Genomic DNA, 27,142 nt, shown 5'->3' on the forward strand with positions numbered 1-27,142 from the left:
TCCAATACTCTCGGTAGCTTGCCGGGCTCTCCGAGAGGGGCGGAGGAATCGAACTCGGGTCGGCCATGTTGGCCACTTGTAAGGCGCACGCCCTACCCCCTGTGCTATCGCTCCAGCCCGCCTTGAATTGAGTATACCTAAATAATGTGGATTAAACATAAGATGGGATTGAGCCATAGTGTGGCCAATGATTTACTTGGCTGCTAAATCCAGGACAGTTCTGTGTAGAAACAGTTGATATCCATAGGGGCTATTAAGAATCTGGAAGTTTTAGGATGTTTAGCTTAAAAGGTAGTTATTTAGTTACTTGATTACCACTAATGCTACTTCTGGGATACACTTTACCCCAATATGTGATAATAATATTTGTCACAATCAGAGATCTGCAAATAAAGTTAGAGAATTCTGACATTAGCATGAGTAAAATAATTAGTGATCTGTATGAATTGAAGGAGTTTTTAAGTTATCTAGTTGTGAAATTGTAAAGCCTTAAAAATGTTAGTTATGTTCTTTTTTCAAGCAAAAACTCAGGTGAGACTGTTTTAAAAAGATAAACACGGTCTTGTCTATTTTTACTTTTTCTACCCTTTTCATGCCCTTCAGAAAGTGTTTTCAAAAGTCATTGGGATTCCCAATAGCACACTTGGAAAGCCACTGATCTACTTCAATCCCTTCCTTTCCCTAAAGGGAAAATAGACCTCAGGACATTACTGTGTGGTTGCATTTTGACAGCTGATACAAGTCAAAGCAGGAAGCCAAGCCCAGGGCTTGTTTATTGCAGAACAGAATCCAGAAATGATTCCAAGTTCATTATTTCTCTATCCTGGTTACACTGAAGAATCGACTGGGATCCTGCAATGCTTCGTGTGTTCTGTAATGCTATTCTCTGTATTCTTATAAATCACTGTCACTGTCCTCCCATTGTTCTTTGATTTGCTTGAGTGGGCCCAGTAATTCTCCATTGTGACGCTTGTTACAGTGTTTGGCATATCGAATACGTCACGGGGAGCTTGCCAGACTTTGCCATGAGGAAGAGATGCTCTTGGTAGCTTGCCGGGCTCTCCGAGAGGGTTGGAGGAATCGAACCCGGGTCAGCCGAGTCGGCCCCGTGCAAGGCAAACTCCTTACCGCTGTGCTATCACTCCAGCTCCGCCCCTCTCAGAGAGTCTGGCAATCTATCGAGAGTATCTCGACCTCACGGCAAAGCCTGGCAAGCTCCCAGTGGCATAGTCCATATGCCAATAACAGTAACAAGTCTCACAACTGGGCCCACTTGAGCAAATGGATGAACGATGGAAGGGCAGCACTACCAGTGCTACCATACCAATTGGACCCAATTTGAGGAAGCATAGATGCCACCTTCCTATCCCTGCAGGCATTGCACGATTATTCTGGTTGGTTGTGCTCTGGGCCTGGAGAGGTTCTTTATTTTTTTTTTTTAATTAGTGAAACACTATGAGGTACAGTTGTAGACTTACAAGTTGTTGTTCTTGGATTTCAGTTATACAGCAATCGAGTACCCATCCCACCACCAGTGCCCATTCTCCACCCCCACCAATCTCAGTATCCCTCCCACCCCCCCATCCCCCATCCCACACTGCCTCTGTGGCAGGGCACTCCCTTTTGTTCTATATCTCCTTTTGGATACTGTGGTCTGCAGAAGAGACATTGGGTGGCAATCGTGTTCTGTCTATAGACTACTTTCAGCATGAATCTCCCATCTTGGGTGAATCTTCCCAGCACCCTTTATTTGGTGCTCCCTTGTCTATCTGAGCTGCCTTTGCCCCTACAGTGTGCGGCTGGCTTCTAAGCCATGGAGTGAACAACCTGGTATTTATCACAGCTGCTCTTGGGTGTTAGTCTCTTATTTTGTTACTTTATGTTACCCAGATGAATGCAATCTTTCTGTCTGTCCCTCTCTTTCTGGCTCCTTTTGCTTAGCATGATGTTTTCCATGTAGTACCACTTGTATGTAAATTTCATGACTTCATTTTTTTCTGACTGCTACATAGTACTCCATTGTGTAGATGTACCAAAGTTTCTTTAACCAGTCATCTGTTCTTGGGCACGCCGGTTTTTTCCATATTCTAGCTATACTAAACAGTGCTGCAATGAACAAACAAGTGCAGATGTCACTTCGACTATAATTTTTTGCCTCTCCGGGGTATATTCCCAGGAGTGGTATTGCTGGGTCAAATGGGAGCTCAATTTCTAATTTTTTGAGAATCGTCCATACTGTTTTCCAAAAGGGTTGATCCAGTTGGCATTCCCACCAGCAGTGAAGGAGGGTCCCTTTCTCGCCACATCTGCGCCAACACAGGTTGCTTTTGTTCTTTTGAATGTGGGCCAGTCTCTGTGGTGTGAAATGATATCTCATTGTTGTTTTGATCTGCATGTCCCTGATGATTAATGATGGAGAGTATTTTCTCATGTGCCTTTTAGCCATTCGGATTTCTTTTTAAGAAAGTCTTTGTTCATTTCGTTGCCCCATTTTTTGATGGGGTTGGATGTTTTCTTCTTGTGGAGTTCAACCAGTACTTTGTATATCCTTGACATCAACCCCTTGTCAGATGTGTATTTGGAGAATATCTTTTTCCATTCTGTAGACTGTCTTTGTATTTTGGTCACTGTTTCTTTTGAGATGCAGAAGCTTCTTAGTTTAAGATAGCACCATTTGTCTATCTCTGTTTTCACTTGCTTGGCTAGTGGTGTGACATCTTTGAAGATACATCTTTGAAGCTTCAATGTCATGGAGGGTTTTGCCAACTTTGTCTTCAATGTACCTTACGGATTCCAGTTTGATGTTGAGGTCTCTGATCCATTTTGACCTTACTTTTGTACATGGTGTTAGGCAGAGATCTAAACCCAGTTTTTTGCATGTAGTCGTCCAGTTTTTCCAACACAATTTGTTAAAGAGGATTTCCTTACTCCACTTCGCATTTCTTGCTCCTTTATCAAAGATTAGACGATCATACGCTTGAGGGGAGATGTCAGTATATTATACCCTATTCCATAGGTCTACAGTTCTGCCTTTTTTTCCAGTTCCATGCTGTTTTAATTATTACTGCTTTGTAGTAGAGTTTGAGGTTCGGTAGGTTTATTCTTCCCATTTTCTTTTTCCCAAGAATTGCTTTACCTATTCGTGGGTGGTTATTGTTTCATATAAATTTCAGGAGTGTTTGCTCCATTTCTTTGAAGAATGTCATGGGTATCCTAATAGGGATCGTACTGAATTTGTACAGTGCTTTGGGAAGTATTGCCATTTTGACAATGTTAATTCTCCCGATCCATGAACGGGATATTTTTCCATTTCCTTCCGTCCTCTTTTATTTCCAGAAGTAGCGTTTTGTAGTTTTCTTTGTACAGGTCCTTTATTTCCTTACTTAAACTTATTCCTAGGTAGTTGATTTTCTGGCGTTCAATTGTGAACGGGATTGTTTTTTCATGTAATTTTTTTCTCTCTCACTATTTACATATAGGAAAGCCATGTACTTTTGGGTATTGATTTTATAGCCTGCAACTTTACTATACAAGTCTATCGTTTCTAGTAGTTTCTTGTTAGAGGTTTTAGGGTTCTCTAAGTATAGTATCATATCATCTGCAAATAGTGAGAGCTTGATTTCTTCCATTCCTATTTGGATGCCCTTAATCTCTTTTTCCTGCCTAATAGCTGTTGCTAGTATTTCCAGTACTATGTTGAACAGTAGTGGAGACAGTGGGCATCCTTGTCTCGTTCTTGATCTTAAGGTGAAGGCTCTCAGTTTTTCCTCATTGAGGATGATTCTTGCTGTAGGGTTGTGGTAGATGGCTTTAACTATATTGAGGAAAGTCCCCTCTATACCCGTTTTGGCAAGGGTTTTCATCATAAACCAATGCTGGATCTTGTCAAATGCTGGGTCTGGAGAGTTTAAATCTCCTTCGAATGATGCCATTCACTTATAGAACACATGACTCTTCATAAATGCAGCCCTGAATTCAACTTCCAGCACCAGGATAGCACAGGCCTCTTATTGATTATCAATTTGCTCAAAAGGGCACCATACTGTCTCTGTTGTTAGACTTGTTACTGTTTTTGGCATATCAAATATGCCACGGGGAGCTTGCTAAGCTTTGTTGTGAAGGCGGGATACTCTCGGTAGCTTGTCGGGCTCTCTGAGAGGGGCGGAGGAATCAAACTCAAGCACCAAGATAAAAATAGCTGGAAGTATGCCTCATGAGTGGAGGAGAGAAGGCAAATGGAATAGAGAGGGGATCACTAAGAAAATGATAGCTAGAGGAATCATTCGGGATGGGAGATGTGTGCCAATAGTAGATAATGGACCAAATGGATGACCTCTCAGTGTCTGTTATTGCAAATCATAATGCCTAAAAGTAGAGAGAGAGTATGGAGAATATTGTCTGCCATGGAGGTAGGGGGAGGGTGGGGACGGGGGATGTATACTGGGGAGATTGGTGGTGGGGAATATGCACTAGTGGAGGGTTAGATGTTTGATCATTGTGTGATTGTAACCCAAACATTAAAGCTTGTAACTTGCTCACGGTTATTCAATAAATTTTTTTAAAAAGAAATTATTAGAAAACTGACAGAGAAAAAATGATAATAATTATAAAGTACCCAAAAAATATAACAAAGCTGATTTTGGAAGCCATTCACCTAGACTGAGGACTAGGAAGCCAACAGAAACAATATACACATATTGCATTTTAGTCAGGAGATAGAGATTTGATCTCATAACTGTTTTGCAACTGTGACAAGCCCTTAATTATGATTAATGAGCTATATTGGTCTATTAGTTACAAAAACGTAAGATAATTTCTAAATAGGAACCCAGGAACCCTTTCTTCTTTAAGTAAAAAATCATGGGGACCTGTTATACCAGGAAAGAGGACCCAGGATTAAGTATTTTGCCTGGATGCTACCAAAATGATATTTTCAGAATCCATGCTCTGAGAAAACTTCAGGAAATTATGACACACCGAGTCTATTTTGTTTCCAAAAATCATTTGATTGGATAAAGGCATGTTCTTATTAGGTGGTCTACTTATATATGATTTCATATGACCTGTTCCAAAAATCTATTATTGTTGTTGAATAAGAAGGGAATGTTGAGTTGCTATCTTGAATGAATAAAATCACTTCCTTCTTATAAGGCAACTACAATTACAATTCTATGAAAAAATTGCTCCAATTTTTGTGTTTCACAACAGTAATTTTTATAATTTAAGAATCTTCTGTCCCTTTAATAGTCAATCCATGAATATTTCATATCACAACTGGAGCTGAAAGATGGCCTTTGAAACAGAAATTGGGTCACAATTGGTATGACCAGAGTAAATTTATGAGAGGTAACATCATCAGGAAAGAATTCCTTTTCATTATTTATAAGAACACAGAGACAGATGTGAAACTCTTGCCTGTATAATTTTCATACATAAAATATCATGTACACAGAAAACACTGTCAGGTATCATAACACACTGCATTTATTTCCGAGATGGAGTCATCTTTTTGTCATTGTCTTCAGTAAACATATTTTCATTATGGTGAGTGGATGGCTGTCAGTTCTGGTTCCTTGCAAATAACCACTGCTTTTTAGAATCTTACCAAAAGTCATTTTATTATTTGCCTTTTCGTATGCTTTGTTAATTAACTATTGTTTTGGGTTTGGGGCACACCCAGCGATGTTCAGGGGTAATTCCTGGCTCTACACTCAGGAATCATGGCTGAGGGTACTCTGGGTTCCATGGAATGCCAGGGATTGAACCCGAGTAAGACGTGCAAGACAACTGCCCTACTAGCCTCACTATCTCTCTGGCCCTTATTTATTTACTCCTTGCTTTTCAACAGATTTACCTTGAGAGTAGCTTTCCTTGGACATGGTGCTACATAAGAAGTTATTTTTCCACCTTGGTGAGTTTTCATGAAAGCCACCAATTGTGCAAAGTGACATGGGTCTGTGCATGCTGAAGATATCAAATTTCTCCAAGTCCCAAACTTCCCACAGACTCTCATTTGAAACAGACTCAAACAGTGAGCATTCATACAGAAAGATTCTCTTTTATCTTCACAATGTCCTTAATAGTAATGTACAGAATTTAAGTTAATAGAGCCATTTGTCTTTTAAGACTGAAAGTTAAGATACTTGACTCACAAAATATTATATAGATCATGCTAATTTATCATTTTAACATGGAAAGAGAGAACTCTTAAATTTAAAGGAAATAATAGATCAGGGGTTGGGGAAAAATTTAGAAATGTGGCAATCTACCTTCTGTTATTTATTTTCATAATTATAATGGCAACCTTGCCTTACCTTTTATTTTTTAATGATTGCACCTTATAACATTGCTTGTGCATGTTCTAATGTAAACTGCATGTGGAATGGGTGAAGATAAAAAGGATATATAATCTATATTTTATATATCATGTTATATATTAAAATATTATTTATAAATAATCTTATGTATGGGTTTATTATTTTTAAATAAAGTACCTGTATAAATATTTCTAAGAATCCATGATAACTTTATCTTACAAAGTTGTCTCTGCAGGTCAAATATGTCTCTATCAGGCAGCTTTTTAGGATAAAACTAAAAGAATAATTTGCTAGCTACTCCAACAGTATTTTATGAAGTTATCTTATTTCCAATTGCTTCCAGTATTGTTTTTAATTTGCTGTCTTAAAATACAAAAAAGTGTGCATCTTAAAGCATTGGGAAAATTTTATAATTGCTTTGCTCATTCAACTATATTTTTTATTATCTCAAATTCTTATGGGATTGGTAATACTTCCTATGGAAGATATACAGTATTTATATATTCCCATAGAGAATATGAACCTCCTGGGTTCAACAGCTGTGGCCCCAGGAGGTTCATATCCCAATGAGTAAATTCTTGGCTTCTGTACTTTTTCTTGGCCACTATTTCTTTGTCAATAAACAGTTTATGGAAGTGTTCACTAAATATAATCTGACATACCATTGCCACTAGATGGTCTAACAACACTGAGAATAAAATTATTTGAATCCGAGAGGCACCTCCAAACTTGAAGCATGAACAGGCCAATTCTTTACCCCAAGAATTGCTGGTCAACTGTGTGGGACGTTCACCCTGCTCAGCTGCGGCAAGAGGGTCCAGTCTGACCAGAGAGATGCTCAGGACACAGAGACACTCAGCCTGAATACTTGTGGTAGAATGTACAGAAACTCTGCTCGAGAGCTCATTGTTTGGAAGGAAGTGAAGACCAACAGGAAGGTTCCAACTATAGATTCCCATGGCCTGAATCGCACCAGGCCAACTCAGGAGAGTCCCAGATAGCTGCTGAGAATAACTACGGTCTCCATTCTTTCCTACCACAGAGCACCAGAAACAATGGAAACATGAAGGAATTCAGTCACTCAATGGCAACAAAAGTCCAGATTGCACTACACTGTTGGAAGAGACTCTGGAACAGAAATCCTCTTGATGTTAAATTTTCTGAGAAAATCATTAGAATGGAAAATCAATAAACTCAAAGATTATCTTATGGTAAACATAAAAGAACACATTCAAGTAGAAATGAAGAAGCTACAGCAAATGGTCATGATTTTCAGCCACAAAATGGAAGAAATAAAAATGAATCCAGTTATTGACATTGAAGATAAAGGACAAAACTCCATCAATAAGAAAAAAAGATAATAGAAAAGAGATTGGGAGGAATGAAGAGAATTTAAGAAATAAACTTGTCAATATCAGAAGGAACATGAAAACATAAAGCATATATTTTCTGATAATTCCATAAGTGAGGAAGTTAACTATACAAAATTCAGAGAAGCTCTAACACTAACATTTGGAAAGTCTGTTAACCACTAATTCAAATAGCAACTTAAAGAAGAAATTAAAATATTTCTCAAAATAAATAAGAATGAAGACAAAAATTAACAGAACCTATGGGTAAAAAAGGAAACAAAGACACCACAAGAAAAGAAAACTACAGGCCAATATCCCTGATGAACACGGATGCGAAGATTCTCAACAAAATACTAGCCAATAGAATACAACAACTCATCAAAAAGATCATACATCATGACCAAGTGGGATTCATCCCAGGGATGCAAGGATGGTTCAACATTCGGAAATCAATCAACATAATCCATCATATCAACAAAAGAAAAGATAAAAATCATATGATCATATCAATAGACGCAGAGAAAGCTTTTGACAAGATCCAGCACCCATTCATGATGAAAACCCTTGCCAAAATGGGGATAGAGGGGACTTTCCTCAATATAGTTAAAGCCATCTAACACAAACATACAGCAAACATCATCCTCAATGGGGAAAAACTGAGACCCTTCCCCCTAAGGTCAGGGACGAGACAAGGATGCCCACTCTCTCCACTACTGTTCAATATAGTACTGGAAGTACTTGCAATAGCGATTAGGCAAGAAAAAGATATTAAGGGCATCCAGATAGGGAAAGAAGAAATTAAGCTCTCACTATTCGCAGATGACATGATACTATACTTAGAGAACCCTAAAACCTCTAACAAGAAACTCCTAGAAACAATAGGCTTGTATAGTAAAGTGGCAGGCTATAAAATCAATACCCAAAAATCCATGGCATTCCTATACGCAAATAGTGAAAGAGAAGAAAGTGACATCAAGAAAACAATCCCATTCACAATTGTGCCCCAGAAAATCAAGTATCTAGGAATCAGCTTAACTAAGGAAGTAAAGGACCTGTACAAAGAAAACTACAAAACGCTACTTCAGGAAATAAAAGAGGACACGAGGAAATGGAAAAATATCCCCTGTTCATGGATGGGGAGAATCAACATCACCAAATGGCAACACTTCCCAAAGCACTGTACAAATTCAATGCAATCCCTATAAGGATACCCATGACATTCTTCAAAGAAATGGAGCAAACACTCCTGAAATTTATATGGAACAATAAGTCCCCACGAATAGCTAAAGCAATTCTTGGGCAAAAGAAAATGGGAGGAATCAACCTCCCTAACTTCAAACTCTACTACAAGGCAGTAATAATTAAAACAGCATGGTACTGGAACAAAAGCAGAGCTGCAGACCAATGGAACAGAGTTGAATATACTGACATTTCCTCCCAAACATATAATCATCTAATTTTTGATAAGGGGGCAAGAAAAGTGAAATGGAGCAGGGAAAGCCTCTTCAATAAACTGTGCTGGCAAAATTGGACGGCTACATGCAAAAAAGTGGGCTCAGATCTCTGCCTAACACCATGCACAAAAGTAAGATCAAAATGGATTTATGACCTCTACATCAGACCAGAATCCATAATGTTTATTGAAGACAAAGTCGGCAAAACCCTCCATGATATTGAAGCTAATGGTATCTTCAAAGATTTCACGCCACTGGCCGAGCAAGTGAAAACAGAGATAGACAAATGGGACTACCTTAAACTAAGAAGCTTCTGCACCTCAAAAGAAACAGTGACCAGAATACAAAGACAGTCTGCAGAATGGGAAATTATATTCACCCAATACCCATCTGATAAGGGATTGATATCAAGGATTTACAAGACACTGGTTGAAATCTACAAGAAGAAAACATCCAACCCCATCAGATAATGGGGCAATAAAATGAACATAAACTTTCTCAAAGAAGAAATCCTAATGGCAAAAAGGCACATGAAAAAATGTTCCTCATCACTAATCATCAGGGAGATGCAGATCAAAACAATGAGATATCATCTCACACCACAGAGACTGGCCCACATCCAAAAGAACAAAAGCAGCTGATATTGGCATAGATGTGGGGAGAAAGGGACTCTCCTTCACTGCTGGTGGGAATGCCAACTGGTTCAGCTCTTTTGGAAAACAGTACGGACACTTCTCAAAAAATTAGAAATTGAGCTCCCATTTGACCCAGCAATTTCACTTCTGGGAATATACCCTGGAGATGCAAAAAAGTATAGTTGAAATGTTCCTATGTTCACTGCAGCACTGTTTACAATAGCCAGAATCTGGAAAAAAACCGAATGCCTGAGAACAGATGACTGGGTAAAGAGACTGGTACTTCTACACAATAGAATACTATGCAGCTATTAGAAAAGATGAAGTCATGAAATTTGCATATAAGTGGATTAACGTGGAAAGTATCATGTTAAGTGAAATGAGTCAGAAAGAGAGGGGACAGACGTTGAAAGATTACATTCGTTTGTGGAATATAAAGTAACAGGATGGCAGACTAACACCCAAGAATAGTATAGACAAGTACCAGGAGGATTACTCCATAGCTTAGAAGTCAGCCTCACATGCTGGGCAAAAAGGCAGTTCAGATAGAGAAATGATCACCAAATAAAGGGTGCGAGGAGGACCTGCTTGGGATGGGAGATGCACGTTGAAAGTAGACTATAGACCGAACATGGTGGCCACTTAATACCTCTATTACAAACCACAACACCCAAAAGGAGAGAGAGAACAAAAGGAAATGCCCTCACATAGAGGTGGGGTGGGGGTGATGGGGTGGGGGTGGTGGGAAGGATGTTGGGACTATTGGTGGTGGAAGACGGGCACTGGTGGAGGGATGGTTACTCGATCATTGTATGACGGAAATGCAAGCACGGAAGTTTGTAAATCTGTAGCTATACCTCACGGTGGTTCACTAATAAAATTTATTTTTAAAAAAAGAAACAAAATTGTTAGTCTAATTAAAAATCTTCACAGGAACAAAAGCCCAGTTCCAGTTGAATTCCCTAGTGAGTTCACCAAACCTTCAAAGAATACCCAGTACCTCATCTCCTCAAGTTTTTCCTCAAATACTTGTCTATACTATTCAAGAGAAACAGGAACCTCTCCTGGCCCTGCCTCTGCACAATTTCCTTTGCCACCTCCTGATGGTGCAGTCCATAGCACACAGGACACACTGACCCAGAACAGACCCACAACCCCAGGTCAGTGGTCCACAAGATACATGCAACCTATGGTGCCCAAGTATCAATAGCAGACTAAGATGTTACTTAAAAAGGGAATTTTAGGCTGAAATGTGGGTACTGGTGTACTTTGCTAAGTATGTCATCTATCAAAGGCCTTTGTGAATTCCTCTCCTGCTGGAACATAAGCCTGGACACGCTCAGCAGCACCTGTACCAGGCCTGGCAGTGTCCTTGCTTCCCATCATGTCTCAACTCCTGGTGAATCCACTTCCTGTGGGTCATGACCTTGTGCAGTGCCTAAACATGGCCTTCCTCCCGGTACCCTGACACCTGAGTTTTCGGCCAAGCATCTACCTCATCTTCCTGATCATCCTGTATGAGGGGTTCTGGAGGTGCAGCCTGTGTGAACACCTTCTCCATTGCTCCAGAGCTCATCCCTGAGTACCATAAGTTCACCTTGGAGACCACCCATCTCTTCCACTCACCAGGGATCTCTCCCTTGGGTCTCCTGTACCTGCCTTTACCCAATATCCTTTGCCACTTCCTAACATTGCAGTCCACTACACATGGGACACACTGACCCAACAGATGAACAAGCAGGTCAGAACACTGAGATCCACAAGGACCTCTGTGGGCTTGTTCCCCTGGGCATAGAAGTGTGGATACGTCCCACTCCCCGGGGAGGGAGGATCATCACTTTTTCCTCTCCCACGCTGCTCCCAGGGAGTTCCTGGTTGGCATTATGCCTTTGGAATTATACCTCTTTCACCAACTGTCCTCCCGTTGCTCATCAATTTGCTTGAGAGGGCACCATTAACGTCTCCATTGTGAAACTTGTTGTTACTGTGTTTAGCATATCGAATACTGGGAGCTTGCCAGGCTCTGAAAGCTACTCTCGGTAGCTTGCCAGACACTCCAAGAGTGGCAGAGGAATCAAACCCGGTTGTCACTTGCAAGGCAAATGCCCTACCAACTGTGCTATAGCTCAAAAACTATCACTAGTGGAGATAATAACTCATTTTCATTTTTATTTGCATCTCACTGAAGAGCAATTTTTCATGTGCCTACTGTCCATCCATAATGACTCTAAGTACTCTCTCCTCAATGTATTTTATGGATTCTGTTATAATCTTAAAGTCATTAGTAGATTTTAAATTAACTTGTGTGAATGTTGTGATATAATAGATAAAGTTTGGGGATTCTTTTTTTTTATGTGGCTATCCAGTTTTCCCCAGCATCATTTGTTGAAGAGGCTTCTCTTGCTCTACTTTATGTACCTACATGTTCCAAAATAAATTACCCATCCATTTGAGAGTTTATTTATAGTCTCAATTCTGTTCTACTGATTTGACAGTCTGTCTTTATCCCAGTATTACACAATGTACTACACTACATCTTTAAAGTATGATCTAAAATCAGAGAATGTGATACCACCCATCTTCTTTTTTCTCTGAATTGCTTTGACTTTACATGAAGAAGTTTTAAATAATTTTAACTAAAGTTTGCTCCAATACCCTGAAGAATGTCATTGGTATTTTAATGTAAATTGCATTAAATCTGTATCTTTCTTTGTATAGGATGGTCATTTTGAGAGTATTCCAACCCATGAACATGAAATATTTTGCCTTTTTTTACAGCATCTTCTTATATTGCTTTCAATACTGCTTCATAGTTCTTTATGAGTAAGTTTTCCATCTCCTTTTCAAGATATTTGATATTTCAGATATTATTTTAAATGGACTTATCTTAAATTCTTTCCTTTTTAACTATTTATGTATATAAATATGATGAATTTTTGTGTGTTGATTTTGTATCATACTACTTTACTATATCTATTGTTTCTAGAGATAATTTATTGAAATTGTTAGGATTTTCTGATATATTATTTTGTAATCAGCTGGAGCGATAGCACAGCAGATAGGGCGTTTGCCTTGCACGTGGTCAACCCAGGTTTGATTCATCCATCCCTCTCAGAGAGACTGACAAATTACCAAGAATATCCCGCCTGCACGGCAGAGCCTGGCAAGCTACCTGTGGCATATTTGACATGCAAAAAAACAGTAACAAGTCTCACAATAGAGTCCTTACTGGTGCCCACTTGGCAAATTGATGAACAACTGGACGACAGTACTACAGTTCACTGCATTATTTTGTAATCAGAAAATAACAATAGATTAATAACAATAGTTTAATAACTATTCGGGCTGGAGCAATAGCACAATGGTAGGGCATTTGCCTTGCATGCAGCCAGCCCAGCCTAGCTGGGTTTGATACCTCCACCCCTCTCCGAGACTCTGGCAAGCTACCAAGAGTATCTCGCCCTCATGGCAAAGCCTGGCAAGCTATCCATGACGTATTCAATATGCCAAACACAGTAACAACAAGTCTCAAAGTGGAGACATTACTGGACCTGCTCGAGCAAATCGATGAACAATGGAAGGACTATTGCCAATAACTATTTTAATTTTAATTTCTTTTTCTTGACTGATTATTGTTAAAAAGGCTGCGGAATATGTACTTCATAATAGTGGAGAAAGTGGACGTCTTTGACTTATGCTTGATCTGAAAGAGAGGCATTCAGTTTTTCACCATTGAGCATGACATTGATTGTGGGTTTGTGGTAAATGATCATAACTCTCTGGGGAATATTACTTCTATTCTTATTTTGTTGAAGGTTTTCTGTGACAGATGGACACTAAAGACTTTTTTGTAGTCATTGACACGGGCATCTGATTTTTTTCCTTTTATAATATGATCCAGTAAGTTAATTGATTTGCATAGGTTGAGCTCTGTTCACATTCCTGGATCAATTTTAACTTAATAATGCTGTGTGGTCCTTTTGATTATTGTTGGTTTCAGTTCTCTAAGATTAGTTGAGGACCTTTGCCTCAATGTTAAGCATTAATAAACATTGTGTGTTCAAAAAAATGTGGATGCCTCAGTGTGGATTTGGTGCCCATACGCCACTTCCCCACCCAGACCTGCAGCTGCCAACAGATGCATGAAGGAGGGAGCAGGGCCACCAAGCTGGTTGGTGATCAGTCTATTCTAATCTCTTTTCTTTGTTCCTCTCATCCCAGTCTCACACACCCCTGTCCAGTTTCACTCCCTTCATCCAGTTTTCGCTCTGCTCCATTCTAGTCTTACTCTGCTCCCCAATCCCATCTCCCAGTGTTAGTTAAGAGAAAAACATCCAAGGTTGGGGGTAGGAATTACACATAGGTGAGGTAGCACAATCAACATGTGACAAGCCCTTCCTTCCCAGAAAACTTGTCTTGGACAGAATCTTACCATGCAGGAGATCCATTCAAAGGCAGAATTTCATTCAAGGGTATATTTCTCCTTTGCTTAGTCCATATCCATTTAAAGTCATCTTAAACTTACTTCTTAATTTTTCTAATCATTTTGTAAGGACACAATAAGAGATTTACCAAGTTTAAAGAGTAGCTCTCCTGGGTGGTTCATATATATCCCAGACCACAGTTCTCAGGCCAGATTAGTCCTTCCTAACCCCAGCAGGGTCTTTATCCAGCTACTTCTTTTTGGGCATGATGGAGTCTATGACATGCATTTAACTTATAAGTTTTATGGAGTTTGGCCTGTCCCTTTTTTTTAATTTATCAAATCACTGTTCCATTCTAGGCCATGGGTCCCGATGTGAAGTTCTTCAGCTGATCTTCTCAGTCCTATCTTGGCATTAAAATCACTCACAATGATCTTGTAGAAGGTGTGGTCTTCTTTATAGAACTTCTCCAGCTCCATGTAGAACTTCTCAATTTCTCTTTCATCATAATGAGATGTTGGTGCATAGACAAGGAAGATAGAAACTGCCGGCAGTGAGCCACATCTATTCAAATGTAAACATCCAATTCCGGTTGTTAGGCATTCGAATGAATCAATGCTTTGGCAAGTTTGTGTTGACAAGGATACCGAAGACTCCAACACCTCTTTTATCGCATGTTCTGAGGAACAATTCTTCTCCAGTGTCGAAAACGGCATGCTGAAATTCGTGCCTTCTTGTCTCAGTCAGACCAATGATGTCGTACTTGATCTTTCGTGCTTGTACCATCAGGTCCTCGATGGATGCATCTGATGCTAGCATACGTGCATTGAAAGTACAGACGATCATTTTTGTCTTCCTTCATTGGGGCAGCCTAGTTCAGCCTTGAGATTTTATCTGCCTCTCCTTTCTCATCCTTCTCAGTGCTGCCATGTCGGTGAAGCCTTCAGGGTCAGGTGAATGAGACCCATTGTAATTACTGGTTTTGACATATCGAATACACAACGGATAGCTTGCCAGGCTCTGCCGTGCGGGTGGAATACTCTTGGTAGCTTGCCAGTCTTTCCGAGAGGGATAGAGGCTTTTCGGGCGCCCTCTAATCGGCCTGGTAGGTGTTAACATATTTGAACCCTATCAAATATGGTACGGCAATTTCGGAAGATGGGTATTTAATGTCTTATGATGTGTTGCGCGGCCGCGAAGAGGCCAGGCGGGTCCAGAAAGCATTCTGGAGTGTGGCAGCGGCTGGGTAGTGGAGGTAGTGTCCTAGAATGGAACGAACAGGGTGAGAGACTGTCTGAGTTCATCATGTCGACCAAGACCATTCATGGTAACTCACAGTTCCAGAAGGCCAAATCTAAACGCTGGGCATGGGAGTCTCCTGGTGGACGATTCCACAACGAAAGAGACCACATCATATTCAATCGACGGTTTTGCCTGACTGATGTAGCTGTTGTCCCAAAATTCCGAATGGGATCGGACCACCATCTCCTTAGTGCAAAATTCTACTTCACAGAGCGGGGAGAAAGGGCTGCAAAGTTTAAAAAGAGAACTCCCAGAACGACCACCAACTAGGAGCTCTTTGGCACTATAGCAGCAACATGGGAAGATGCCATTGTTGACAACATTGATGAGGAATACGATCGACTGGTACAGCACCTCCATTAATGTGCGAGGAACGCCAAGACAGAGATAGCCACAAAAAAAAATGCCTATCTTCGAAAACTCTTCAGCTTATTCGCCAACGTGGTTTGGTGCATGCCTCAGGCAACCGCAAGCTAACATCCAAGCTCGCAAAGCAGTGCAGAGATGTGATCAAGGAAGACCTCAAAGAGAGAAGAGCAGAAGTGCTGGTAGATGTGGCAGAAGCTGGGAAAATTATTCGTAACGCCTGCCTGTCCTTCGCCAACTACAAGACCAAGATGACTGTCCTCCGACGTCCTGATGGATCTATCACAACGTCCAGAGCGGCAATGGAGAAGATTATCCATGAATTCTACTCAAATCTCTTCGATAACCATGTCCACTTGCCGACATACCAAATCCCACAGGAAGGATATGTCGTTCCCAATGTTCTCCCTTCCGAAATCCGACACACCATTTCATCAGTAAAGAAACTAACAGCACCCGGCCCGGACAAGGTCAGACCTGAACACCTGAAGAACCTGCCATCAGTATTCATCAATACACTGGCTCGGCTCTTCACATGCTACCTGTCTGATTGCAAGGTTCCGTGCTAATGGAAAACCGGCAGGACCGTACTACTGCTCAAGAAGGGAGACATCCATGACGTTGGCAACTATCGCCCGATCTGCCTATTCTCTGTCATCTACAAGTTGTTCACTCGAGTCATCCTAAATAGGATTGGCAGAACACTAGATGAAGGACAACCATACGAGCAAGCTGGGTTCCACAAAGGATTCAGCACCATGGACCGTATCCGCACGATAACCAAGCTCATTGAGGTTTCTCGGGAGTTCAAGATGCCACTCGTCTAACGTTCAATGATTTAAAGAAGGCCTTTGATTCTGTTGAGACAGAAGCGGTCATTGAAGCCCTAGCCAATGAGGGCGTTCAAGCCCAATACATCAGGATCCTCCGTGAGCTGTATTGCGGATTCACTACCAGTATCTCACCATTCTACAAAGAAATAATCATCCATGTCAAGAGAGGGGTTTGGCAGGGTGATACCATTTCACCGAAACTCTTCAGTGCCACCCTCGAGAACATCATGCGACGACTGGAATGGGAAGGAATGGGAGTGAAGATAGAGGGTCGGCAGCTACACCACCTCCGCTTTGCTGATGACATTGTTTTAATAACACCAAACATCAGTCAAGCAGCACAAATGCTGGCCGACTTTGACCATGAGTGTGGAAAGGTCGAACTACAGCTGAATCTTATGAAGACAATGTTTATGAGAAACAACCTCGTTCCTGACTCCCCATTCGCTCTCAACGGAACGACCATCTCCGAATGCAACAGCTATGTGTACCTAGGTCGAGAAGTCAACATGACAAATGATCTGGCACCTGAGCTGCGCAGGAGGAAGAGAGCAGCTTGGAACGCCTTCAACAGCATGGAAGAAATAGGTAAGAGGAGGAAGAACCTCCGGCTCTGGGCACATCTCTGATTCCGCTGTTCTTCCTGCATTAACATATGCCTCAGAGACCTACGCAAACAGGATGAGAACGCTATTCAGGTCTCCCAAAGAAGAATAGAGAGAGCTATGCTTGGAATATCACGTTTCACTCAAATGAGAGAAAGAATCCGGAGTTCCAACATTCGTTGACAATCAAGAATCAGGGACGCTGTCTCGTTTGCCAAGGTGTCAAAAATCAGATGGGCTGGTCACGTAATGAGATTTAAGGACGACCACTGGACTAGAGCTGTTACCGACTGGATTCCACAGGATATCAAAAGACCGCCCACCTACCAGATGGTCAGACTTCTTCATCAAGATCATAAATGATCGGTTTGAGGCTCTTCATGTTCCTAGAGCGAACAAATGCCATTGGGCTACACTAGCACGCGACAGGGACAAATGGAGACGCTACTGGTGCCTGCTTGAGCAAATCGACAATTAACGTGAAGTTAAGTGATTCAGTGATCGAATCACTGGGAAAAGTTACAAAACTTTCAGATTTAAGTCTTGGTCATGCAATTATCAAACACATTTCCCTTCACCAGTACTTATTTTTCACCACCAAGAGCCCCAATAAACCCCCCCTCCCAACCCTCCCAATGCCTGTGAGGCAGATGAATTCTAGTTAACACTCTATCTACTTTGATTGGATTCATTGTTTCAACAAAAGATGCACCATTATTATTTAGAGTTTACCCCCCAAAATCAGACCTGCTGAAAATGCATTGTGAAATAATTTGTTTTCTACAGCTGGTTACAAGAACCAAATGATGTTGTGCGCCCGCAATAGTGGCCGCGCGATTTTGGATTTCTGGTATTTTACTTATTAAGCCTGGAAGTATTTCTGCCGAGACTCAGATAATTATAAGATTGGTTTCTGTGGCTCTGGAGCCATGGCCGCACCAGAGAGTTGCTTGTGTGGGGCAACCCGTGACCTCGGTAGGTCGTGAAGGATGAGCCAGGAACAGCCCCTTTCCCATGAGGTTTCAGTCGCCCCGTCATGACCAGCGCATACCTGGCTTTCCAAAAAGCTCTGAGGAGGCCACCATCTTGCTTTCCAGAGGGAAAAAGTTGGAAGGGAGCAACACCCTTTCCTCTCCAGGCAGGCATAGTGGCGTGGATTAACACATATTCCATTCACTTTTCTGCTGCAAGCTGCTGGGCTCTGCATTAAGTCTTTGTGCTTCTGGAGCCATAGCCATGCCAGAGAGCCGCTCGTGGGGGGCAACCCGTGACCTCGGTAGGGCGTGAAGGACAAGCCAGGAACGCCCCCCTTCCCATGAAGTTTCAATCGCCCCATCATGACTGGCTCATACCTGGCTTTCCAAAAAGCTCTGAAGCGGCTGCCATCTTGCATTCCAGAGAGAAAAAAGCTGGACTGTCCCTTTTTAATGCCAGGGGTAGCTTATAGCTTTCCCTAGTCCATCCAAGTCCCCCATAGGAACCTTTCAGGGTGCTAGCAAATAAGAGCAACTGAGACAAATAAATATGATAGATTCTCAGAAATAAAAATTATTAAGAGTCAATTAACTCTCAAGTAACAAGAGCACAGCATCAACTGTCTTCCTGTGTCTATACAAAAAAAAAGGACATTAATCTAAAGTAAACTGCAAAGGACATAAGGGAAAAAGAAAAGCAATATTAAAATTACAAATCCAAATCCAAAGAGGTCACCGGTTCTGGTTAGGTGAAATGAGTGATTAACAAATAGGCGAAGAGAGCGCAAGGGAGATAAAGATATATCCGGGGGAATGGGAGTGCTTAGGATGGATTATGATGGGTGTTTGTTGCTCAGTAAACCTAAACTCTTAGCTTGAAAGAGAAATGACTGACCGATGTTATCCAACAGGGTTGATAGTAAGAAGTCTAGATACAACCAGTGTTGATGGGCAGAGATGAAGAAAGGAACTTCTTTCCCTGTTGTTTGAAAGTTGTCTGTTCTAGCCTCTATGGAAATAATACAGAAACTTCTCAAAAAAAGAAAAAAATGGAACTTTTATAGATCCAGTGATTCCACTTCTTGGCAAGTCTCCCTCGAAAAGGAAACATAAATTAAATATATATGTGCACATATTATGTTAGTTGTAGCACTTAGTACAACATTTAGGATATGGAAAAAACCGAAAAGTGCAATGGTAGATGAACAAAGAACTTGTGGTAGTCATACACAATTAAATACTGTGCAGCTATGTATATGGAATGTGTGTATCAAGTTAATGAAATAAGTCAGAAAGAAGGACAAATGTTTGATCATTTCCAGTCATCTGTGATATACAGAGGCTCAAAATTGTGAAAAAGACTCTATAAAGTGAGATCAAACACTTGATTATGGACTACAAAGCAGATTACCAAATGGGTAATCTGCTGAGGAGAGCAATAGGACCACTAGCTGAGAAGTAAGCAACCTGGAGCATGGGTGTGGTGATGGTTGAGCGGGGCAGTAATTATGTCCATCAAAACTAAAAAAATTAACACTATGATAGCCATACAACCTAAACTATAATAAATATTCTTTTTAAAAGAAAAGGAAGCTAATCATAAGGGCTGGCTCACGGTCACATGGACCATTGAATGGTCGTGATGGTGTTCTCTGCTCTGAAACACTGACATTGCCTCTGGTCTCTAGGGATGATTCCAATGGTGATTCTCCGAAGATTCTACATATCCATATTGGTCATAGGACCAAGAACAGACTTCAGAAGCCACTTCCTCAGAACAAAGCATGGATCCTTCTCTGCTGATCCTCTATCATTGCCTCCCAGGTTTATAAGGGCTGCAACTTTCTGGGAGTGCCAGCTTTCAAGAGCAATACAATCAATTTCTGATTCTGTGTTCTCTGTATCTTTGGTCTTTTGTTTTTCTGTCTCCTTCCCTCCCTGACTGAAGGAAACTACAGGAAACATTTTATGTATCATTATAACAAACTCCTTCCCATAAAAGAGAGGGGTTTTGTGTGTGAGAAATCCAGTGATTTCTATTTCGGAAGATTGGAAGGCAGTAAAATCTGAGCGAGAAGACAGGTGGAATAGATGGGCCTCTCGTCTCACTAAGTCATGGGCTTCCTGACTCTCTAGGGAAGGATTTCTTCCTTTTCATCAGGAAAATAGAGCATTTCTTCCATTTTCCCCAAATCACCATTTAAACAGTGCTATGGACCATGGATGCTGACACGCCCTGCTGCACGGGATGCTTCCAGCCAACGCCACACAACCTGCACTGCATAAACCTGTCTGCCAAAGCATACAGAAAGATTGGTGGAAAAGATTGGTCCAACTCTTTGAATAAAGCAACTAACAAAATGATTCTTTATGCAGGCACGTACTGTAATTCACTGAAACTCTATTATATGCTTGAATGAGCCCTGGAATGATACTACTCTACTTTACTCATAGCTATGCACAAATAACATGGATGAGAACTAGTACCAGTCATAGCCCCTGCATAAAGTATCATTGCCTTTTTAGTGTATCCACCCGACACATTGCAGTCACAAGAGTAATTCCAGAGTCTTCTGGGGAGGGCGGCGAAGGCGCTGAAATATACTTGGTATGCTGGCAGAATCTGGCCCAAGAAGCACTTCCACTGAAGAACTCACACATTGGCTGCAAGTAGAACATTCACAGCTTTGAATATCTGGCAACACACCCCTTTCCTTGTACTTTCTGGTAACGTGCAGACATCTTTGGACTTGTATTTTAGTTTCCATAAATATATCTTGGGTGTACTATAAAAGAATTACCCTGAGGCAGCTTGGTGTAGTGAAATGAACGATGCAAACTCTAGAACCTTGTCAGAGAAGCTCTCCATAGTGTGGCCCCGTGTTCCTTTTCAACCTTCTTTCATATTCCTTGTTTCTCCAGTAAGAGCCAAGCTAGATTCTTCAATAACCTCTCAACTAAGACTTTATTTGTTCCATGGCCATTACTCTCAATGTCCTGATCATGCTTCTGTATTTAATGAAACCCTGCCTTTAAAAATATTTAGTAACCATAAAATTACAGTTATTCATGATTGAGTTCAAGTGTACAAGGTTTCAACACAGATCTCTTCACTAGAGTTCACTTTCTTCCACCAATGCCAGCTACCACTTATCTCCTACCTACCAGTCAGCTTCTATAGCAGGCAATTTTTTTAAAAAAGTTTTTGCACTGTGGTTCACAATATTGTTGCTCATAATTACACTTTGAGTACTTTACCTTTACCTTTGACGTTTACCTATAACCTTATGGCATCACCTTCTCTTTCTGGTTGAAAACTTCCCTCCACCTCCACTGGAGATGTTTCTCATCCCTGCCCAGCCCTCCAGCCCCCTCAAGTGGCATGTTTCCTACTGAATGCAGTTCTCATGCTCTTTGTTGCTGTTGTCTTTGTCTATTCCTTTCGCTACCATTAAGTTTTACATATCCCGCATATTAAAGAGGTCATTCTGTGTCACGCTCTCTCCCTCTGGTTAACTTCACTCAACCTGATACTCTCCGGGTCCCTCCATGTCATGCAAATTTCATGATTTTATATTTTATTTTGACCAAGTAATAGTCCATTGTATGTATATACCATAGTTTCTTTATCCAGTCATCTATTCTTGGACACTTGTTTCCAGATTTGGACTATGTGGAGAGTGTTTCAAGTGATATGGGGGGGAGGTGCAAATGTCTTTTCTCAAATTTGTTTTTCGGTCCTTGGAGTATATTCCAAGAAAGGAGTTGCTGGGTCAAATGGAAACTCAATTCCTAGATACTTTAGGAATGTCTCTATTATTTTCCTGAAAGGCTGGAACAGTCAACATTCCCTCCAGAAGTGAATGAGAGTCTTCTCCCCATATACATGCCAGTATTGGTCGTTTTTGTTCTTATTGATGTGTACTGGTCTCTGTGATATCAGATGATATATCATTGGATTCCAGCAATTTTGAGAACTAGTGTCATCACTTTCTTAGCGCTTCCTTGTGGCCTCTCTAGAAAAATCTTCAAAGCCACGTCTTTATCTTAACTGTGCCTGTCCCCTCTCGGTGATCTGTCTATCAGCATTCATTAGCCCTCCCCACCTATTTCCCATTATGCCCATCTAAGCAGACTGCTCTGCCCATGACATCCAGGGAAAGACAGGCTTGCATTGATCATTGAACCGAAAACTTGGGGCCATCAAAGAGCATAAGATCTGTTGAGAGATATGAATTTGGAAGGAAGCATGGGTAAGAACACCTTACGTACCTGCAGCTGTCAAACTGTACATTTTTGGAAAGTTTATTGCCCCCCTTTCTCACTATGATCAATAATTCTGAAGTTTCAATGGTAATTTTCCTTTTGTGATGATCACTCAATTTGTAGTCTTTTTGATGAAACATTTTGTCCATAATGTGTTATTGATGAAGAACTTGGTTGGTGAAAGAAATTATGATAGATATGTCTTTATATCCCACATATGAGAGAGATCATTTGGGGTTTGTTATAAAGAAATTTGTAGGGAAATTTAAAATACTTTGTGACAATATAAACAAAGAGCAGGAGACCTGGTCTTCTTGCCTCAAGGAACTTGCCTCTGGGGCAGGGGTGGGGGAGATAAATTAGGGACTGGAACACTAGGACAATGGAGGAAGAGAAACGTGCCTGCCACAGAGGGGGTCAGAGGGGAGGGAAATTGGGGTGGAGAGGAAAAATGGGGACATTGGTGAGGGGTATGGGCACCGGTGAAAGGATGGGTGTTGGAAAAATATATACCCATAACTCAATCATAAATATCTTTGAAATTGCAATTTTGGTGATTCAGTTCTAAGAAAAACTTTAAAATGTTCTTTTGGATGTGATTATACTTTATTTTGATTCTTTTTACATGTACAAGTGTTTCTTCTGTGTCTCTCACTGAAGATAAGTTTTAAATATATTCCCAAGGTCTTAGTGCTTCCACTGTGACCTTACCTTACTTTCTAAGACAGAAGAGGGTTCTAAAACGTACCCCATTCTTTGGCCTCCAAAACACATTAAATGTAGTCATTAGGTAGTTTAATCTGTTAAATATATATTAGTTTTGCTTTACTTATTTATTTGTATGATAGTATAATAGCACTGTCCTCCCGTTGTTCATCAATTTGCTCAAGTGGGCACCAGTAATGTCTCCACTGTGAGACTTGTTACTATTTTTGGTATATTGAATATATCACAGGGAGATTGCCAGGCCCTCCCATGCGGGAGGGATACTCTTGGTAGCTTGCTGGTCTCTTCAAGAGGAATGGAAGAATCAAACCCGTATCCACGGCATGCAAGGCAAACACCCTACCAGCTATGCTTTCACTACAGTCCAACTGGAGTTTATAGTATAATAGCATGGTTAAAATCATGTTCAAATTTATGATATTGATGTACAAAGTTACTACCCTGACCACCCAAGTGTCCAAATCCCCAACATTGTCGCTATGTCACCCTCATTATTTGCCTCCTTCTCCTCATTTCACAGTTTGGTAATCCGAGTTTTCTAGTCCAAGGCCAAGTCCATGTCATTGCTTGAGACTGTCTCCTCCCTGGTTCTGTCTCTCTCTATACCACAGATGAGTGAGGTCATCCTAGACTTGTCCTCTCTCAACTAATTTTAATTAGCATGATCCCCTCCAGCCCACCCACATTGCAGTGAACTCCAATCACCTTTGCTTACAGCCGCACAGTACTCCCTCATATGCACATACCCCAGCTCGATCCATTTATCTCTCATCAGACATTGATGTTGTTTCCATATCGTGGCCATTGTATGAAGTGCTTTCATGAACATAGGTGTGCATATAATTTTGCATTTGGGTGTAGATGACAAGAAACAAGATAAATGTATAGTATAGAAGCTCTACGCTAAACTTTTTAAAGAAATATCCATACTGTTTCCCATCGAAACCGAAGCAGACAATATTCCCGCCAATAGTAAGTAAGTCTTTTATTTTTTTAGCCACAATTCAACCAACACTGGTTGTTAACAGTATTTTTAATATTTCCCATTCTTGTAGTATAAGATGACACCAAAAGTTTGGAACATATGAAAATTCCAGTATTTCAATGTAACAGTTTGAAAAGCACCATGCTGGAGAACTTGTTCTTTAATTCTCCCTTTCTAGGATTTAGGGGCTTTGAATACATAAATAGAAAACACAAGAGGGTATGGTGCCACCAGCAGGTCAATCTGTACTTGTGAGTCGAGTGCATCAGCAGCCTGATGGTACCGTCAGACTTTCAGATGCCCCAAAATTGCTGTTGTGCCTTTGGCCAGACTCCAAAAACTTGGGGCAAAGTTTACCAAGAAAATAAATGGCCAAAAGTTAGGTATGTGGGAGACACACCCACAGACCACCTCCAGCTCAGCTATATAATTGGAGGCATGGCCTCTCTCATTCCTGATCGAACTACTTAATGGCCATGATCCCAGAGACTCAGAAACGAATCTTGGAACCCAAAGGCTTTTGGCAGAAATTCGTCCTGTTCCTGCAGTAGGTTACTGGTGCTGGGCCAACCCAGGTGGGAATAGATTTCATGCCTTGGCCTGTTCCCCCTGGCAGTCTGGTGAACGCCATTCTCCAGAGGCCACTGGACAGTCAGGTTTGGGCCTGCAGTGACGAGACACTCAGGGCCTCACCAGATGGGGGTGGAACTGGCCCTTTCTTCCCCATCTCAACGAGATCCTGAGTCGCCGCCTACAAATGGCCTCTCTGACTCCTGATCAAGACAATTAATGGCCATGATCCCAGAAACTCAGAAATAAATCTTGAAACCCAGCAGCTTTTGGCAGAAATGCATCTGGACTGCATACAAGGTGGCTGCTGCCTCCTAGCTTATTGGAAAGCCAGGTATGAGCCAGCAGTGACAGGGCAACTGCAGTCTCATGGGAAGGGGGGTGGTACTGGCTCGTTATTCACGCCCTACCGAGGTCAGGAGTTGCCCCCGATGAGAGGCTCTCTGGCATGGCCGTGGCTCCAGAGGCAAAAGGACTTAGTCCAGAGTCTGGCAGCTTGCAGCAGAAAAGTGAATGGACCATGTGTTAAACTATGGCGCCATACCGCCCTGGAAGGGAAAGGTTGTTGCTCCCTTCCGCGTTTTTCCCCACTGGCAGCAAGGTGGCCGCCGCCTCAGAGCTTATTTGAAATCCAGGTATGAGCTGGCATTGATGGGGCAACTACAGTCTCATGGGAAGGGGGGAAGTACCAGCTTCATGCCCTACTGAGGTCAAAAATTGCCCCCACGGGTGGCTCTCCAGTACAGCCATAACACCAGATGCACAAAAACCAACCTCGTAATTATCTGACTCTTTGCAGAAATCCAAAATTGTGGTCACGTGACATGATATGATTCTCATAACCAGCTATAGAAAATAAAGTATTTCACAATGCCTTTTCAGCAATTCTGATTGTTGGGGTGGGGGGGGGGATTTCTAAACAAGAATGGTGCATCTTATGTCGAAATAATGAATGTAATCAATGTAAAGAGTTAAATAGAAATCATCTGTCTCACACACACTGGGAGGGGTAGGAGAGGGTTATATTGGGGTTCTTGGAAGTGAAAAATGAGTGCTAGTGAAAGGAAGTCGTTCTGAGAGTTCTCTTCTTAAACTCTGCAGCCCTTTCTCCCCACTCTGTGAAGTAGAATTCTTCACGAAGGAGATGGTGGTCCAATTCCGTTTGGAATTTTGGAACAACAGCGACATCGGTCAGGCAAAACCATCTATTGAATATGATGTGGTCTATTTCATTGTGAAACCGTCCACCAGGAGACTCACATGTCCAATGTTTAGATTCGGCCTTCTGGAATTGTGAGTTACCTGGATGGTCTTGGTCGACATGAGGAACTCAGACAGTCTCTCACCCTGTTCATTCCATTCTACGCCATGGATCCGGATGTGGAGTTCTTCGGCTGATCTTCTCAGTCCTATCACCAACCATGATCTTGTAGAAGGTGTAATCTTCTTTATAGAACTTCTCCAGCTCCATGTAGAACTTCTCAATTTCTCCTTCATCATAATTGGATGTTGGTGCATAGACAACGAAGATAGAAACTGCCAGCAGTGAGCCACATCTATTCAAGTGTAAATGTCCAAGTTGGGTTGTTAGGCATTCGAATGAGTCAATGCTCATGGCCAAATTCATGTTGACAAGGACACCGATGCTTCCGACGCCTCTTTTATCACATGTTCCGAGGAAAAATTCTTCTCCAGTGTCGAAAATGGCATGATGTGTTTGACGCTTTCTTGTCTTGGTAAGACCAATGATGTAGTACTTGATCTTTCGCGCTTGTACCATCAAGTCCTCGATGGATGCACGCGATGCTAGTGTATGTGCATTGAAAGTACAGACAATCATTTTTGTCTTCCTTCGTTTTGGCAGCCTAGTTTGTCCTTGAGATTTTATCAGCCTCTCTTTACTCACCCTTCTCAACGCTGCCATATTGGTGACACATTCAGGGTCAGGGGAATGAGACCCATTGTAATTACTAGTTTTGGCATATAGAATACACAACAGATAGCTTTCGAGGCTCTGCCATGAGGGCGGAATACTCTAGCTTGCCAGGCTCTCTGAGAGGGATAGAGGCTTTTTCACAGAGCGGGGAGAAAGGGCTGCAAACTTTAAGAAGAGAACTCCCCGAACGACCACCAACTGGGAGCTCTTTGGCACTACTGCTGCAACATGGGAAGATGCCACTGTTGACAACATTGATGAGGAATGTGATCGACTGTTCAGCACCTCAATGATTGTGCGAGGAATGCCGAGAGAGAGAGAGAGCCACAAAAAATACCTGTCTTCGAAAACTCTTGAGCTTATTCACCAACGTGGTTTGGCCATGACTCAGGCAACC

Source organism: Sorex fumeus, unplaced genomic scaffold, assembly GCF_029834395.1.
Source record: "Sorex fumeus unplaced genomic scaffold, SorFum_2.1 ptg000072l, whole genome shotgun sequence".
Lineage (NCBI taxonomy): Eukaryota > Metazoa > Chordata > Mammalia > Eulipotyphla > Soricidae > Sorex > Sorex fumeus.